This window comes from Pimephales promelas, chromosome 15 (assembly GCF_988280905.1).
Source record: "Pimephales promelas chromosome 15, fPimPro1.hap1.1, whole genome shotgun sequence".
NCBI lineage: Eukaryota > Metazoa > Chordata > Actinopteri > Cypriniformes > Leuciscidae > Pimephales > Pimephales promelas.
In genome coordinates, this window is record NC_142783.1 from 27,372,815 (window position 1) to 27,387,300 (window position 14,486).

The following is a 14,486-nucleotide window of genomic DNA, read 5'->3' on the forward strand; positions in this document are numbered from 1 at the left end:
AAGCTAATGAACACCTACTAAATGCCACAAAACTCAAGAGAACTGACAGAAATGAATATGCGACCACTTGTGTTTGTGTCTGTGGAAGGAAAAGAAGGAGAAAGAGAGAAGCATTTGGAGAAATGAGACCAAACAAAGTTTTGTTTCTAACTATTTCAGTCTACCCTGCACTTTTCTTTCTCTCTCCACTTCCTTTTTCTTTGGGATCACAGTCTGTGTGTAGGATCTCAGATACACACATAGAAATAGACTCCGGAACCTAGTTCATCTTAAGTGTGGGTGCAAACTATTGGAAAGACGTCACTATCTTAGATAACACCCACAGATCGTAAGAGATTTCTGTGCTTGCTTAGTGTGACTTGCCTTTTTGGTGAATCTAAATGGAGTTCTGGCAATGTTATACCTTATGCATTGTTGTGGTGAATGCTCCAGATGTATTAAGCTCATTTCACTTTATTTTAGTTTGAAGGAAATCATGCTCTTTTATTCCTCAAGTTTTATGTCCAATTGACTTAAGTTGTATGGCTATTGACTGACTGGTGTTGCAAAACTGGCCAGTATATTATTGTTGCATTCTTGCCATGTCTTGATGACGTTATTACTTAAAGGTTTAGTTCCTCCTAGGGGTGTAACGGTACACAAAAATCACGGTTCGGTACGTACCTCGGTTTTAAAGTCACGGTTCGGTACGTTTTTGATACAGCAGAAAGAAAGAAATGCCAGAGAAATTTCCTATTTGTTTAAAGAAAAAATATTTTTAAATAAGTGTGAGTTTTTCTAGATCTTGAAACTTTCAGGTTTATAAATAGGGGTCATCTTTGAAGGATGAACAAATAATGTTTTGGTCATCACATTAAAAATAACATTTAAATATATATTTATTTATATAATATTTGAATTTTGAAGTGCTGGAAAAAGATGTGTGAAGTACTTGAAAGCATTTCATCATTCCAGCCAAACTGGTTCCAGTTAGTGTTACTATATTAAATCCATGGTGAATGTTGCTGGTCTGTGGACGTAAAGTATTACTAGTTCATTCACGGCACAACGTTTCTCCCAGTTTCCATGACAGCGCTGTTTGATCTAATAGAGATAATAACGTAGAAATGTGAATGCATCTCACTAGATCTCGCAGCGATGTTATTACCTCAGTGGCGAATTCAAATGTTTTCTTTACCGGATCTCTTAGCGCGGTGTGGTAACAGTGTTGCTTGATGGAGATCAGCTCGCGCTGCACGTTGCTGGTCCGAACTGATAAACGATCCGTGAAGCACATAACGAGTAGCGCAGTTTCGTTCTGCTTTCATTACGCTTGCCATTTGGATGTTGCGCAACGTTGTGTTGGCCGCGTCAGCACGAATTTTGCCGGCAAGAAAAATGGTCCAAGAAGCAATCGTTCGGTTTGTATGCGTACCGAACCGGAAGCCTCGAACTGAAACGGTTCAATACGAATACATGTACCGTTACACCCCTAGTTCCTCCAAAAATGAAAATTAAGTCATTAATTAGTCACCCCCATGCTGTACCAACCTCGTAAGACCTTTATTCATCTTCGAAACACAAATGAAGATATTTTTGATTAAATTTGAGAGCTGGATCACTACCACATAGGCACCCCAAATGATTGAAACTTGACGGCCCAGAAAGTTATTAAAGAAAATGTTTAAATATTTCATGTGGCTCATCTATAAGTTTATCAAGCGACGAGTCAAAAATATCTTCATTTGTGTTCCGAAGATGAAAGAAGGTCTTACGGGGTTGGTACAGCATGGGGGTGACTAATTAATAACTTAATTTTCATTTTTGGGTGAACTATCCCTTTAAGTTGTATGGCTATTGACTGACTGATGATGCAAAAATGGCCAGTATATTATTGTTGCATTCTTGCCATGTCATGTCGTGATGACGTTATTACTAGATGACAACCCAGTCCCAGATGTGCTACTGTTGAGCTGTTCACGGACTCAGAATTTTGCTTTTCTGTGGCAACACCAAAATGAATAGGTGTAATTTCAAAAATCAATTCACAAAACCACAATGCAACAATTATTAAACAAATGCATTTATAACATACTTAGGCAATTTCTCAATTCCAAGAACACAAAGAAAGGACCTGCAATCTTGTGGAGACCAGTCTTGACAGGCGACCTAAAAAAAACGAACTCAGAAGGACGTGAGGACACAGAATGCATTCTTGTGCATGCAACTGCTTAACTACATTTGACAATTTCCACATGATCCAGCAGTCAGATGATGGTTGTAATTACGAGTTCTACAAGCATATGAATGCATTTTACAAGTCGTAATTACGTCTTATACATCAAGTCATTTAAATGTGTATTGTGACAAAAAAGTTGATGTTGCACAGCCTGTCGGGGGTCTCTCAGGGGTCAAATCATAACATCAAACAATCTAACAAGCAGCTGTTGTTAAGGACAGCAAGAATCTCAGTGCATATAGCCTTGACTAGCTAGCTGTCTAAGTTTGCACATCTCTTGTCATTTTCACATACACTTTTCAGTGACAGCATATGTTTGCGATAGTGTGAGGGTTTTGTGTGGTGCTGGTGTAGCAACATTACAGGCCTGCCAACACCTCCCACTGCTTTTGACCCCTCCAGGAGACGCAGCCATCCAGAAATGCCCATCTGTGCTTCTACCTCCTCCAGCTAGATCTGTGTCTGTGTGTGTGTGCGCGCTTATACCTGGCACAGGTCCACACACATTTACACTGCAGGACTGTTTGCAGTTTGCCGCCGTCCCATCCCTGTGTGCTTGTAGAGACAGTGCTACAGTCTGCAGCTGCTGCCCAGCATGAATAGAAAGATATTACAGTGGCGCCCATCACATGCCAACTGACACGTCACCTTTCATTTCACCTTTAATCTCGAAGACTGCTGACTTGCAGTTAAAACCTCTACTCAGTCAGTGTTTGTAATGAGCCTGGTGACGAGCACTTTTTGTCCACATGCACCATGATTCTTATTATAATTTGACTCAAAGTATTACCGAGATTTCCAGCCTATAATTTACAAGTCTGAATTTTTGGCATGCATTTTCAGATTTGAAAGTGAAACTGCATCTTTCTAAACCCCTTAACAAAAATCATTCTGTATTTATACAGCAATAATTTGCTCAGTGACCAACAGATATAGCATAGATACAATGAAACATCAACATTAAATATTAATTAAAAAATGTCTATTTATAGGTAATGTAACAGTGCATTGATTAAATTAAATATATTTAATAAATCATATTTAACTAAGTTTTCAATAATTTAATTTTGATGCAGAATTAAATGCAGTTTTATATACACATATACGTTTGTTAGTTTGACAAGTGATGTATTTTTTAATAATATATTGATAACTGATTTCTTCAGTTTTTTTTTTTTGTTTGTTTTTAAGTTATTACACCTAGTTCTCCATCAGCAACAATGTCTGTACAGTCCATGAGGCTGTAGGTGTGCCATTTGTCATGTTAGGTTTCAAAATGGTGCTTTGTCATGCGCTGTAGCAGACTTCCTCCAGACAATCCCTGTAGCATTACGTCTCCAAAGTTTGGACTTGGAACGAAGAGGGCCGCAAGGCCTACACTTTTTAAACAGGTGCAAACACATTGTTTATGAGAATATTCCTGAAAGAAAGAGGATAGAGTAAAACCCAGCATTGCATATTGTGTGAATCATGCAAAAAAAAAAAAAAAGTGCTATTTGTTGCGTCACATATATTGTGAATAGGCTTTCGGCTCTGACAAAATTGCCACTTTTCCTGTGTAAAGAATTTGTCGTCAACCCGAATGTAAGAACAGACACTGCTGCGGTTGCCCTCTGTGGAGCTGACTGGGATGCCAATGACCAAACCGCTCATAAATCATTCCGATTGGACTTTGCGGAGACAGGATCCACACATCTCCCTTTCCTCCGTCAGAATTCCAATGTCTGGCGCTGAAATATTAAGCACCGGCATCTCATAGGTGCGGTAGCTCTGGAAGAGAGCATTTAATAAAACATAACTAGCGTTGCATTTTCTGTGCTCTAATACTCCAAGCACAGGATTTGTGATCGACTCTCCCCTCTTCTATTCTGAGAGTGCTGTGCCATGAAATATGAATCCCTTTACTTCCCTTCTGTGGGAAATGGTTTATCCTCACATGAGATCAGGATTGTTATTTTGATCCAAAATTGTATCTAAATTATGCATATTCCTATCTTGACTGTTACCCACGTAGAAGTCACTTGTGCAATTCATAAAGAAAATAAGTGTCATTTATTCCCCATCATACACTTTTTATAAACACGGAGCTCTACGGTAAAACTAAAAAATGCTGCCAGGTCAAGTTGACTGTTTGATGGAAGCCCATTTTTGCCTTAGAGTGCTATAAAAATAAATTAATAAAATATTTAAATTATACATGTGATTGCAATTATATTGCCATCTTTATATTGCATCCTTATTTCTCTTAATTCCAACTTTATATCTCAGAATAGATATGTTTACAAGCACAATCCAAGATCGTTTTATGAAATATCTCTGCCTGGTAGATATGTATACCATGTGTGCAAGGGATTTTGGAATGTGGTTGAGAAGATTTTCTTTTAAGCATGTATGCTTTTTCCTATTCATCACATTATTTCAGATTACACCACCCCTTTGAATCAAATCGACATTTCATTCAGATCAAGCTCAATCTGGTTTACATGGTTAACTGGTTTACATGAAGGCTTTACAAACTATCAAAACGATGGCATTATTTGTAAATATGCACATAAACATAGCTAATGTGACTTTCCCCAGGACCTAGGAACTGTGGGATGGTTCTCGGTGTGTTTACACCGCAGGAACCAGGGTCTAAATGAAGTTCCGGGTAAAAATTCCCCCCCCCCCCCCCAGAAAGTCCCTGCTGACGAGGTGGTACTTTTTCAGAGTTCAGGAACTTTCGGGGTAGGACTTGTGTGCTGAACATGCTGATTGGTTCTCACCACGCTATTCTTTCTGACCAATGGCGCGCATCCATCTCACGGTCAATGTCCGCTGATAACTAGGGTTTGGTATCGTTTGAATTTGAACGATTCTGATTCCGATTCCTTGTTTCGATTCCGGTTCCTAACGATTCTCGATTCCGATTCTTTTAAGAGGCAGGGTCAAAAAAGTTTAGCTAACCAACGCTCTTTCTGAAGGAAATAATCCTTTCTGAAGGAAATACTCCTGTCACAAATACTCCTTCTGTCACAAATTTTGCATTTTGCCGAGATTTCGTTATTTTTAGAAAAGTGAAGCCACACTTTGGACCGCTGACGTAAGCTACTAATGTTCGACTCGCGCGGTTATGCCAACACTTCCAGTAGACGCTTCTTCGTTGGTGTTGTTCAGCGGTTTCTTCTTCCGCTCGGCGGACTGTGAATATCGAAACTAGGAATCGAAATTTTAACTTTTGAACGATTCCGGGAAAAACGAAAAGTTAGTCCCGGTTCCAATCGATACTCGATTCTCGATACCCAACCCTACTGATAACAAACGTCTACTTTTATATCTAGCGTTACGAGCTTTCTGAATACGCTTTGGGTGCTCGTCTCTTTTTCTGCCGTTTTGTTAATTACCTCGTTAGTAAACCAATCGCACACAAAGGCAGCAAAGCTTGAATCTCCTCCATACAAAACAAACACGCAGGCTAGGAAGAGCAGTCGCACGCAGTTCAACGTCACTATAATCTTCCCGCCCCAGACCGGTACTTTAGTACGCGGTGTAAACGCAGTAAGCAAGCGGTCTGGAGAAAAAAAGTTCCTTTTGAAAAAAGTTCCTGGGACAAATAGTTCCTGGTAATTGCGGTGGAAACGCGGCTTTAATATTTGCATACCCTTTCAAAAACGTTCTTGTTATTCCAAAAACTACTTTTATTGAAACCAAGGCCAGCAAACGAGAGGATCTAAAAAGTCGTCACACTTCAGCTTTGGCCCCGCCCACTGGAGCGTAGTGACATGGGAACAAGAAAAGATCGATACAGGATCAATACCATACCTTCCAAATTATCCTAATGCTAGTATAGTGGGTTTTGTTTCCAACAATGTGAATGTCTTAGCAATGCATTATTTGTTTTTATTCAGTGTATTTCACTGTGGATTATTTGGTCAATTTCGGCTTAGGCTTTGCAAACAGACTTTTACTATATGGATCTGCCAGCAACGCCACAGACATGCAAGTAGTCATGTTTATTCTAATGCTTGATCTGTGATCAGTGGTTTCTGATGTAATTTTTCAAGTTCAAACTGATCATCTCTCAAAGTATCTTTCAATACTGTTTATGCATCAGTAAATCAAGCCAGTGACTAAACAATCAACTTCACGTCTTTTCTCTTAGTAGGATGGAAATCATCTAAATTTAAACTGTGATTAAATTACATAAAGAATGCGATCAAAGAACGTTCCCTTTCCAATTTCCCAAGCTGTCAATCACACCGTTCGAGTTTATTTGGACCAAACCTCGTTGAAATCTATCATTACAAAATCATGATGCTGTTACAATGTACAGTACAACAATGCTCTTACTGTATTTGCATCATTATTTGGTGAAAGCCAGAGGATCATCACTGCAACCTTTGGGTGTGATGGGAATAGATCATTATGATCAATACTTTTCACGATTCCTTAATCTCGATGGCTGTAATGGTAAAAATGTAGTAAAAGTTTTAGAGAGAGTTTCACATGTAGAGAGTTTGGCATCAGCCAATCACAGCAGTGGGCGTTTACACTGAAGTCTCACAACAGACGTGCCCCATCTAACAGCGTTCAAATCTGAGGTTAAAATCAGGCTTGGAAAAATGCCTTTTACTTGTAAATTAGGACATTTTTTTTAATGTTAAACATTAACATTTATTTTTTTGTTTTTGTTTTACATTTATAAGGGCTCCCCATGAGACAAAAATAAATAATACAGTCCAAGACCCCTTTAATTCCTGTTTATTCAAATCATGACCCTTACAATTGCAACTTTATTTCTTGAAATAGTAAGCTTATTTTTTGTCATTTTAAATGTTCTATTTTTTTACTATTGATTCATCTTATTTTGTAGTCTGAGGAAACAGATTTTCATAGCATTTATAAGTGCATGTACTGTATGTGTGTGTGACTTGAGCCTTACTTAATGTTTTTTCAATTAATACTATGTAGGGCTGCATAAAATATCGTTTTAGCATCTATTTAGCAATGTGCGAATCTGCGATAGTCAGATGGACTGTGTGTCCACATCAGCACCAAATAGGAACGATGGATGGTTCTGGTTCTCAAAACAGAATCTCTTTCACATCACATACAATACTTCACCTCAAAAGTTTTGCTGTTGACACTTGTATGTGCCTTCCAGTCCTTTTCATGAATACCCTTGAGGAGAAGACAAATTACCCCTGTCTGAGAACTCTTTCTGCTGACTCTTAAAAAAAAGAAAAAAAGAAAATAAAAGAGGAGAATATTAATTTTTTTTTTTCTTGTGTTATAGGGGAGGGATTCAACCTTGCATTTCTCAGCTAAGCGTTTTGTTGGACACACAGTCTGGTAAGCTGTCTCTGTTGCATGTGTTGGTCTACATGCTGTTTAACTGTGGTAAACAACTGTCTGCTTTAGGCTATCTGCTATACACATTTCACAATCCAGTATATCGCATTGAATCTCAATATAATAACTGGATTGAGATTGAAACTGGGCCAAACAGAAGAGTGAATCTGTGGGATAACTTTCTCACTCATGCGGCTCACTTCACCGATGTCCCCTAAAGTGCCTCAAATAAGGAAAATATCGATTCAAGGTTCTAAAGCCAAGTTTTTTAAGCCCTAGAGCTGCATGAAGATCCTGCAGGAGGTCTGTCTAGAGATATAGAAAGTATTTTTTTTCAAAACCTACAAAAATTATGCATGTGTGCTTCCCATATGTGTGCATATCTGAATATGAATCTGATTAATTATTTCCACATATGTTCTTTCTGCATGCTTCTGAGCGCTCGCAACAGGTTTGGGCGTTTGGCAGTTTTGAGTTAGGATGTAATATCGTTAATATTCCTTTCTGGGTTAAACAGAGTTCTTCTGCGTGTGGGCTGAGTGAGTCAGCCCTGTTACCACTTCTGTGTCTGTCCAGACTCAGAGCAGCAAAGGAGAATCCCTGCATAAACCCCCCTCCTTCACCCTCTTAAACGTGTCTCAACCATCTTTCAACTGGCCAACTAGAGCATGACAGCAGCCTCTCAGCCTCACTCCCCTTAAACCCCCTCTGAACACTCTTCTCTTCTTTCCCCTCCCTCGATCTTTCTCTCTTTTTCTTTCTTCCCTCCATCAGACGACACAGTCAGGGGGCAAATGTGTCACATCTCATAGCTCAAGAGTTTCATTATTAGGCTCTTCCTAAAGATAGACGCTCAAAATGTGGCTCTCAGTTTTCTCAGTGTTTGAAATGATGACAGACCTAATGAAGCCCAGGGTTTAGCTTCAGAACCACCTGGGTTTCTCTCTAACGTTCTTAGAGGCTCTTCATTAAGACCAAAGTAAAGTTCCTAGAAAAGTCCAAACCTGCTAAATGCATTAGACTCCTGCCATGTGAGCTAATGAGAAGACATTTGAGGCGAGGTATTGACAATCCTGCCGTATGTCTAAGGGTCTATCCTGCTGGGCTTAATGTAGTCGAATTCTATTGAATAAAATATCTACGAAAAATCCTTAAACATGGTAAAATGGTGACTTCCTCTTAAAGGATCTTAATTTGTTATATCCTTTTTTGAATGTCCTCTTTCATGCAAGGGATCTTGGTTATTTTCATTTACATTTTTTTTTATTTGTACTCTAAATATTCATTATTGAGATTCATTCTTTTTTTTCATTTACTACAGTATTTTAATGGGCAACACTTAACTATATATTAATTAAAGAAAATATGTAAAATCGCTATTTGTGATGATTTATGTCCATTACTAGTTGAGATTGATTACAGAGATTGACATTTATTTATTGAAGAAGTTCAGAAGTTCAGTTCACTACTGTTCAGAAGTTTGAGGTCTGTAAGAATTTCTTTTCCATGTTGCCAGACATGATTAAAAATATTGCAGTCCATTCCAAACTAAGAGACCGTTTTATATCTTTTTCACAATAATCATGGTTTGAAATTAACTTTTTTACTCACCGGACAGGACAATTTGGCTACTAATTGGCTACGTTTTTAACTTAAGTCTGTCATCATTTCAGCACAATTTGGAGCCCGATGGAGCCCCTCCTTCCGAAATACGGAATGTGCAGTGATTGGTCAGCTGGCCCAGTGTGCTATGATTGGCCCAGTGTGCTTTGATTGACACCGTTAGCATGTCTTCAGGAAATATTTAGGCTTTTCATAACAGCCAGCTCCACTAACTCAGATATAAATAGAGGTAGCGGCAATTTCAAACCAATGCAAGCCTGATTTAGACTTAATAATAATAGTAATTATGTTAACAACAAGAGGATTGTGTAGAATGGATTTCATTCATGGACTATGCAAGCACTGTGTTTTGTTTTTATAATTTTCTTAGACACTTTAGATACAATGTTATGGACCATTTAATAGTGATATTTGTCGGAAAACTATGTTAATTCAAACTGTAATCGACACCTTTTTTGCGTATTCCGTGGGCACTGATTATTTAAATGAGGAATTATGACTTCATAAGATCCGGAAAAATCACTTTGTAGTCCAAACAAGCCGTTGGTTGTAGTTCCTTGGAAAGTGAATTCTCTTAAATAAAATCTCTCCCTTTAGAGTGCACTTTGAGCTTTGTAACCTTGTAGATCTTTTTGTATGCTCAAACGGCAACATTATAGACTGACTAAAGTTGAAAAAGTGAAAAGGCATATTAAATTTTTATATGAAATTTCATTTATGAATAATCAGATCACAGAGAGTTGTGGGACAATCTTTTTTAGCATTTTGGATAAGATCAGATTACTCTTAAGAAACCAATTTGAAACTAGCATTTAAGATCTTGCAGGTCATCTCTTTGAGCATTACTTTTTTATATCATCAGAACATTTTCTCCTGATAAAATAGATATGTGAGCATTTATTATCAACGCTTTAATGACAGACAGGAGATGTATGTGCATGAGATAAGGCTGCCATTTACTATTCTGTTGACATCTGACAACCTTTCACGTTTTGTTTCTTTCATATTTGTCTCCATTGTTTACTTATTTTTTAAATTTTCTGATAGATATAAAGAGCATGTTGAGATGGCAGTCAGACCTTCATGTTTTACTTCTCTACTTTATAAAAAGAAAAGAAATATGGGTAAAGGTGTCAAATTATGCACCATAAAACATATGCACTGTATTTTTTACAGTGTGAAAGTATTGGTACCCCTTAATGTTTTCATATCATACACCATAATGACAAAACAAAAAAAACTGATTCATGTCAACTTAGCAAATTTATAGGAAAAGGAAAACAGACACATTTTCACAAGCAGCCACTCTTTCTCTTACATACTGTTACAGAGTTTACACTGCAGCTAAATGGGTCGCAAAATGTGACCAAAAAATTACAACGTAATGACCTATTAAGTATTTAAAATCAATTTAACATTTGCATTGACATACATTTTTCATAAGATTTATCAGTCTTTAAAGTGTACGTCTAATACATGACTTGATTTGCAAAATAAGAGGGCCGTGAGAAATACAAGACCGGTGTGTCGCGCAGGTGCCCTCGACCTCATCCTGCTCACCACCATTTTATTAGCTGTTTATTCTTTTATTTATTTTTAGTCAAACTGATTCAAGAATCAGTCACAAATTATCAGTCGGAATCAGTACCAGCAAACTCAATATTGTAAGTCCATTTTTGTCTAGATACAAGCATCAACATGCACAAAAAGTTGTAGTGATGCTTTATTTTTTTTCAGATGTCTGTTATTTACTGAAGCATTGAAGTTACACTTATTTGAATGCCTGTGTAGTGTGTATTATACCAGGATTGGCTCTGCTGCAGATGCTCAAGTTGCTTAGCAACAGCTTTTAGTGGTCTTCAGGAAATGTTGGCTAAAGGGTTTGTTTGCTAGACAGTGCTTTTATAGGATCTTTCTTCACTAAATAAATACCAATAAAGTCCGCTCATGGCATCTCTGTCGAGAGCACTCACATGATCTTATTCATATGGCAAGGGTGATGGGGCTTTTCATGGAATCTGACATCCATTTACTGTGAGCTTACTAAAAAATACTGAAGTCATTGCATGCACTATTTCCTGTCGTATCTCAATAGAGCACTGTGAAAAAGAAAAAAAAAACCTTACATAATGAGTTGATGAGATTAAGCAATGATTGAAAATCAGATTTACTTGATTCTACACACTGTGGACCCATTTACAGTGATCACATCACAAAAGTATTTTTTTAATTTTTTTGTCTGGCCCACTTTGCATTTCTAATTTGAAATGTATAATTTAAAAACTAATAATTATTTAATTTTTTATATATATTATTTAATATTTTGTATTTATTTATTTTGCCCAACACTTAAAGTTGTGATATAACGGAAGTAGGGACAGATTTTTGAATCTGTTTAGTACTGTACATCTGAGTGAACTGGATTATCACAAAAAAAAAAAAATGTAGGGTGGAGACTTGGTTCTAATCATTGGTTGTTGATTGGATGGAGGCCTAAATCTTGCGTTTGATTCTAAGAAAGGGGTGGGGTTTATGTGTGCCAAACGATTGGCATCTAAATAAAATAAATCTGGCATACATCACCAGAGAGAAGCCTGTTGTTTCACCAGACCATTGAGTTTATAAAAAGGAAAACACACTCATGGATGAATCGTTCCAAATAAAATCAATAAGATTCATTTTAAAAATAGGTATAGTTGAGGTCACAGTTATTAGCCGTCTTGGGGAACTGTGTTTTAAGGGTTGAAGGACTCTCCTTTCTTTCGCCAAATAAAAGCGAATTAAATGTTCCCGAACAGATTTAGTTTTGTCTCTTTAGACTAGCACAGACTTCCAAAACTCATAGCCTTGTTTTAAATGATCATGGACAAACTTCAGTCTGTCTTGAATGCAACATTCAGCTGTTGTTAAATACTAGATACCGTGAAGTGCTTTGAAATGGCATTATAGCTCCCGTCTAAAGATAGGCATCAACTATCTCCCTTTTTTTCCAGACTTCTTTGCTCTTCAGCATGGCCAAACTAAGAGAGCCCATATCACCCTTTTTGCTATTTCAGAGAGATATGCATTCTACGGTGGTTAAAACTTGATAAAGTCCCAGAAAAAGGCTTAGTTGCATTGAAATCCCTTTACTGTCTTTCCTCCGCCTCATATTTTCTTTGAAGCTGCTGCCACAGCAAACGTTTTCCACAGGAGCCCGCATGAGCTGACTGCTGTCCCAGCGGTGCAGGGGAGAAACAGGATGTGTGTTGACCTGCATCAAATATAGAAGAATGCTGTGATGTTGACATTCTTGCACGCTGTCTACCACACAGTCCATATAGCAATGTTTAACATACTGTACAGTTACTTACAGATAGATGTATTAGAATGTGTGTATTTAGCAGCTATGACCTTTGTGGCAATTGAGCGCGTGTTTGTAGTTGGTTGCTAGCCAGGCTGTTAATTAGTACTTCTTCAGGTCCATCCCCAGCTTCATCTATCCACAGCTAGCACTGTCAGCTTTCGAGAAACCAAGCATTGGACAAAACATTGCCTCCTTTCATTGTGGCTCTAAGATTAGATGCTTGGACGGAGGTCACCCATCTCCTTTGTTTCCTTTTAATCAGACGATGGCCCTGTGGGCCACTGTCAGAGATCACTGCCCTCCATTGTTTAGGGATGTCAGAGGAGGCAGATATGCTTAGAAAAGAGCCTTTGGATGCAGTGAGAGGCTCCATTGTGGTTATAAAGAAGGAGGATAAGGTGCCAGGATCAGCCAGAACTCCATGGCTCTATCTCTGTTGTGACTTAAAGATGTTTGGCTCAGAAAGTCTGAAAGTGGCAGCCATGAGTTACAGGGGGATGGAACCAGCTGCAACAAACCCACTAAATTAAGAGATCTCTTAGTTACAATTGTAAGGATACTAAGAAGTTAGTTAAAAAAAAGTTTTTAAAAATTAAAAAAAGAAGAAATTAATACCTTTGTTTAGCAAGGATGCGTTAAAAGATTTCAAGTAAATGCTGTTCTTTTTAACTTTCTATTCATCAAAGAATCCTGAAAATATGTACGAATCTTTTTCAGAGTCAATTCTTTCTTTTTTGAATGAACCAAATCACTTGGAAAAAGATTTGTTCATTATGATGAACGTGTTCGAACAGGAGAGTCACAAATGCACATCACAGAAAGGCGAGCATTTGAGCTAGCTTATAAAACTTAAACTTTGTTATTTATTTATTAAATGAGCGATCGTTTCGCTTGATAAGACCCTTATTCATCATCTGGAATCGTTTAAAGCCCTTTGAACAGTTTGCAGTGTCTTTTGAACCTTGAACTATTTGGTTTCCACTGAAGTGCATTATATGGAGAAAAATGCTGTAATGTTTTCATCAAAAACCTTAATTTCTTTTTGACTGAAGAAAGAAAGACATGGATATCTTAGATGACATGGGGGTGAGTAAATTATCAGCAAACGTTTTTTTCAAAAGTGAACTACTCCTTTAAGATTAACAACTCTTTTCAACATAATACATAAGAACATAACATAAGAAATGTTTCTTGAGCATCAAATCAGCAAATGCGAATGATTTCTGAAGGATCATGTGGCACTGAAGACTGGAGTAATGATGCTGAAAATTCAGCTTTGCTATCGATTTGTAGGTGTAATTTTTCAAAATATATTAAAATAGAAGACCATTTACAATGATGTCTTACTCTTATCTGTATGACCATAAATGACAGTATTTTAAGTTATTTCCTCTGTTATAATGAGACAAAATCATTTGGAATTTTGTCAGTTTGTGTCATTGAAGTCCAATGATGAAATATGTGTGTCATGGAAATGAGAGGCCTCAGGTGCTACTCGCTGTCTCTTCTTGGAAAGGTGAAGTAGGCTCTTTTTCTCCTTATTGCTCATATTTCTTGAAAAGCATAGCAAAAACAATTGAACTTTGTGCATCTGCCATTGTCACCGCATGTTAATGAAGGCACAAATATTCCCCCATTGCACAATCAATAGTAGTTTAATGTACTAAAACGCTGTAAACTTTTTCTCACACAGTATTTTTTTTTAATTTTGGGTGAATGATACACAATACAGATTGTCACTATCCACGATACATTTTGTTGCATTTTTGTATTATGATATTTTGTGACTCAATATATTGTTACTCCCCTAATATATAAAGGAGACGTATCCGGTCCCCAGGCGTCTCCACAAAATTGAATCTAGTCCCCTTTAAAAAACGTTTGGACAGCCCTGTTCTAGATAAATATGACGGCTGTGCCTTCTTCCATTGAAGCAGAGAATCAGCACCGACAAGCAAGAGAGAGAAA

General features: G+C 37.5%; 1 protein-coding gene across 3 annotated transcripts in view; it reads left to right on the top strand.

The window, feature by feature from the left end:
- The window catches only part of fut8a (fucosyltransferase 8a (alpha (1,6) fucosyltransferase)), a 76,835-nt gene that overhangs the window by 19,090 nt on the left and 43,259 nt on the right, over positions 1 to 14,486 (top strand). For 2 of the 3 annotated variants that reach the window (XM_039673917.2, XM_089120464.1), the window contains exon 2: positions 7,494 to 7,549. The exons of the other annotated variant lie outside the window; for it this stretch is intronic. The gene's annotated coding sequence lies outside the window, so the exon portion shown is untranslated. The remainder of the gene's footprint in view (positions 1 to 7,493; positions 7,550 to 14,486) is intronic. 3 annotated transcript variants of the gene reach the window in all.